The sequence below is a fragment of the Nicotiana tabacum genome, chromosome 22, assembly GCF_000715075.1.
Source record: "Nicotiana tabacum cultivar K326 chromosome 22, ASM71507v2, whole genome shotgun sequence".
Classification (NCBI taxonomy): domain Eukaryota; kingdom Viridiplantae; phylum Streptophyta; class Magnoliopsida; order Solanales; family Solanaceae; genus Nicotiana; species Nicotiana tabacum.
The window spans coordinates 109,178,674-109,184,181 of record NC_134101.1 but is presented as its reverse complement, the minus strand read 5'-3'; positions in this window follow the sequence as shown (position 1 = coordinate 109,184,181).

The following is a 5,508-nucleotide window of genomic DNA, read 5'->3' as shown; positions in this document are numbered from 1 at the left end:
GAAGCATAAGTAATGAACTTGTTATCCTGCATCAACACTGCACCAAGCCCAATGCGAGATGCATCACAATAAACTGTATAAGGCCCTGAACCTGTGGGCAAAACCAACACCGGTGTCACACCTCCTTTTTCGCCTGCGCCGCCGCGAAGGGACACAGTAGGGAGTTTTTTCCACTTAAAGGACGATCGAAACGAGATTTATTTATTTATTCAGAGTCGCCACTTGGAAGATTTAGGGTGTCCCAAGTCACCAATTTGATCCCGAATCGAGGAAAATATTCGACTTTCCAAATGAAGTCTGCGAACCAGAAATTCTAAGTAAGGCATTCTGTTGACCCGAGGGAAGGTGTTAGGCACCCCCGAATCCCGTGGTTCTAACACGGTCGCTTAAACTGTTGTAATGGCTAAAATATCTGATTTTAATACATGTTCAAAAATTATAGTGCAATTTCAACTTTTAACCGCTTTATTGTTATTATTATTTTATAGAGAATTGCAACATCGTGAAAATATATCTCGAACCACGTCACATCAATGTACCCGTGGTTATCGACATATTTCGACTCTGTTGAGATTTTTGATTTGGATCACATAAATGTGCACCCGAGTTTTAAGAAAATTAAATTATTAAAGGCGCGCCTAAAGCGACTAGCGTATCTCTTACTTTGGGTAGGGTCGTGAAAGTTTGCTAAATGGTCCATTCCGAAGTCTAAGCAATTTTTATAGTAAGTATTTACTAAGGGCCCCGTAATTTGTGATTTACTATGGCGAGGCACACCTCCATTTTATTTTAAAGGATCGTCCTATAGTAACTATGTTTTTCTATTTCCGTTCGTCTCTAAAATAAAATAAGAAAAAGTACCTAATTTATTTACATGCTTGCGAGTTATTAGTTAAGATCCGTATGCGATTTGTTAATTCTAAAAATGATGCAATAAGGGCGATTCGTTTGCCATTTATTGGGCCCAAATCTAACGTATGTGAGGTAAAACTGGACCCGGACCATCCTTAATCCAATAGGGCTAGTTAATGGTTTCTACACATTCATAGCTTGTAAAAAATGGTATCATCTTATTAACAAGTTTCTTCAAATTTAAAGTGGCGTTCTACTGGAATGTAAGAACTTGGAAATCTAATTAATTTTTTTTCTAAACCATTTACATGCATTAAATTAACTACTTGTATCTAATTAAACAATGTTCCTATCAATTTCCGAAATAGGCCATTTGTTCAGTGAGATAACTATTGAAATAATCTAAATGGCCTAACATGCTTTTGATATATGCTATTTAACAAATAATACTGAAGTAACAGAACAAGAGTTACTATATCATCAATCCTTTTAACTAAACATACATGGGCAGTTTTCTTACTAAACTATTGCAAAAAGGCATGTCCAGTTATACATAAATAAACACTTACATGATTCTAATGAAAAAGGTATTCTAATACGTATACAAATAAATAACTATAATGAATTTAAAACTTCAGCTCTTCACTTCTTTGTATTCATGCTTCAAGTTTTAACCTACAAGAACCAGTGTATCAATTTGTGTACCTGGTATTTGAAAAGCAAAGAGAAGAAGAGGAGGATCAGTGCAGAAAGCAGCAGTAGCATACACAGCAACACAGCAGTACAACAACAACCAATAAATCCAGGAAATACTAAAACTGAAAACCAGCAGTACCAAAATGAAACACAGACAGATGCAAGGACACAGTCTTCTGATTTGTTAAACACTCAAGAAAAGCAGCCTGAAACTCTTAATGTAAAAGTTCAGCCTTAACACTCTAACTATTAGTGTAAAAATTCTGATTTTTACTTTCTAAATTTTTTCCTCTATTTTCCAGTATTTTTCCAGATCTTTTTTTTTCTTTCCAGTCTGCTCTCTCTTCTGTCCAGACCTTCCCCTCTCTTTATACAAGTATCCTTTTTTTCCCTAGGTGCTGCCCGGCCTCTCTTCTTTGAAAAATCAGAATTTTTCCACTATCTGCCACTAAGACTGCCTTTTCCACTTAAACAGCCCCCCCATTACCTTTTGTTCCCCATTAATGTATTAGTTAATACCCCCATTAACAAAGCACTAACATTAACATGTAAACTTAACTGTTTCAATCCCAAATTGCCCCTGAAAACCCTTAATATTACTGCCCTCCTAACATAAACTCTACTGTATTACAACTTAAATCTGAAATCTGTTTTTACCTTTAACAAAGATTTGAAAATTAAAACTGACTTTCAACTGTAACCAAACTTATTTCTGATTACTGAAGGATTAAGGTGAGAAATTAATTGGAACAAATGAACTTGGAATTAAATCAATCTAGACTTAATCACAACATAGAACTTATCAAAATCCTTAAAACTGAAACTGAACAATAAAAATCAGAATCAACATGAATGCACTATCATTGTCAGCCTATTGACAATTCTCTGAAACTGAGTATCCGCAGTTCAACACACACAACAACTGTCTAACGAACTTACTGGTCTATAAACAAGGACGAATTAATAGACGAAACTAATTAACTGACTGCTTGCCACAACTGATACTAAATAATCAGACCCAGACAATTAGGCAATTCACAGGCAATTTCAGGGGTATTGACAGAAACATATATTAACTGGACACTAATTAATCGACGCAATTCATTAATCGATTACACATAACAATTATATCGAACCTAAACAAATTATAACAATCAATCAAAAATAAATAAACAGGCTGTTTCAATCAGCATTAACAGGAATATGGATTTATAATAAAACAACTAATCGACGAACTTAATCGAATCGATTACACACATTGTAACTCATAGCAATCAAACAGAAGCAATGCTAGAATTTGACCAAATAAACGGGTCTAGTGGAGATGAGACAGAATTTAGTAAAAGAAAAATAGGAGAATTATATAGATTATTACAACAGGTAAGATGTGCATAGAATACAATAGAAAGGCAGGAAAAATACCTCTAAATCTTCACCCCAAAATATGTCCTAATCTTGAACCGGTTTTGACCTTTTTTGAGGTCGAACGGACCTTAATCGAATGTTCTGACTGAGAACACTCGACTAAGGTCAGTCGAGACCTCAAGTTTTTCCCCCAATCTCGACGAACTCCGACTTCTTGGCATCTAGGGTTCTTCTTTGTTCGATTTGGGATTCGGGCAGTTCTCATGAGATTCGAACGGGATTAATGGTGGTTTAAGCATGATGGAGGTCAGGTGGGTGGTTGGTGTGATTTTGGGACTTATTAGGTGATTTAGGGTTTTGGCTCGAATCTTCGATTGAAGATCCGAGAACACTGGGGATGATTCGAAGTTAAGTGACCAGGGATTCGTGTTCAGGGCGGTGTGGAGGTTTAGTGGTGTGAATTTCACGGCCATCGGAGCCGGCGCCGCCGGGTTTACGGCGAGGGAACGAGGTGGCGGCTATTAGGGTTCCTCGTCTCTTTCAGAGACGAGGTTTGATGAGAAAATTAGAGGAGGGGGTAATGGGGAGGGGGTAATGGCTATGGGGGGGCGGGTAGTGATTTTAGGTTTATATAGTGGAGTGGCTGAGGAATCCTGGCCGTTGGATGATAGGATCCAACGGCTTTGATTAATTCATTTAATTAAAACGGGGTCGTTTGGCTTCAGGTTGCGTTGGACCGGTGTGGGCAAAACGGGTCGGGGCTGTTTACGGGTTAGGGTTGGTCGTTAGGGACCGTTGGATTGATTTGGGTGGACGGCTGTGATTTTTGATGACGAAACGACGCAGTTTCGACATTACACTACGTCGTTTCGCCCGTCTTCAAGGCTGGCTGGTCTAGATCGGGTGAAGGTGAGACTTGGGCCTGATTTTGGCCCAAATTGAAATGGCCCAGTCGGGTTTTGCCTTATATTTTCAACCCTTTTCATTTTCTTCTTTTAATTAATAATTTAACAAAATTCTAAAATAAAAATGTAAAACCAAAATTAAACTACAAAAATGTTAACTCTTATCAACAATTATCACACAAGTAAAAATATTAAAAAATAAAATCACACGATGGCACACTTTAAAGGCATATTTTTATTTTTTTTATAACCAAATTATGGTTTAATTAATTCTTAATTGCACAATCAAATCCTAAATATGAATGCAACATATATTTTTCTATTTTTATTTTAATTAATTAAAATAAGATAAACATTCACAGAAAAACACAAATAATTATCCAAAAATGCCACGTAAATCCTAAAAATTGCACACCAAGAGAATTTTGTTTTATTTTTGATTTCTTTTGGAGTAATTTTCGTGAAGCAAAAATCACGTGCTCACAACCGGTTCCGTAGTCAGAGTTGTCTTGAGCTTCTGAAAGCTCTCCTCACACTCATCCGACCATCTGAACGGGGCACCCTTCTGGGTCAACCTGGTCATTAGGGCTGCGATAGATGAAAACCCCTCCACGAATCGACGATAGTAACCTGCCAATCCCAAGAAACTCCGAATCTCTGTAGCTGATGTTGGTCTAGGCCAATTCTTGACTGCCTCAATCTTCTTCGGATCAACCTGAATACCCTCTGCTGATACAACATGACCTAGGAATGCAATTGAACTCAACCAGAACTCACACTTTGAGAACTTAGCATATAACTGACTATCCTTTAAGGTCTGAAGAACTATTTTAAGATGCTGTTCATGCTCCTCCCAGCTGCGGGAATAGATCAAAATATCATCAATGAAGACTATCACAAACGATACTGCATACACACTAGGTGAGTCGATCCTTGTCATTGAATCACAAATAGGAAAGCCCCCCTGATGTCAATGGGTCATGCACCTAAAGACACGCTTTTGTGAAATGATAAATTAATCCAGATCAAGACACTAAGGATTCAGAGAAAAAACACTTACCTAGAATTTTCTCCATTTTTAGATGGAAAAAACCATAACATCCTTGAGATTATCATGGTTATGGGAGTGCCCCACAAGTTGAAACAATGGTGGAAAAACATCTGGCGAGCGCATGGGGACTGGATTGGGATACATCTTGAGGCATTGACTGCGTTGATGAATGTTCGAGCTGATAGAGTGCTTACAGGTTGTTGATAGAATTCTGGGATCCGTCCAAAGTGCTTTTTATGTTTGTTGACTATGATCTAACACCTACCCTCTATGAGGTTATCGACTGTATTGAGTTTTCGTTTGCTGGACGAAATCCAATACTGCCGGTCATCATGCCTGGCCATAGGTTTCTCTATGCATTGGTATTGAAGAGCAATAGGAATCTGAGGAACGTCGAAGATGGGTGGATAAGTGTAGACCAACTGTTCGACAGATTTGTGAATCTAGAAAGTTATGATCTACATCATTAGGAGTTTCAGTGTGACATGAAAATGTGGGAGATCCTTCACCCCTTGACCTTCTCTATGGCATTCTTGGGGCTTTCGGTTTTTCCACAGTAGAAGGGGCTGATCCACATCAATAGGCTACCTCTGGTCTTGGCTACATTTCAGTGAAAGGGTCACTCTTGTCCTAATGTTG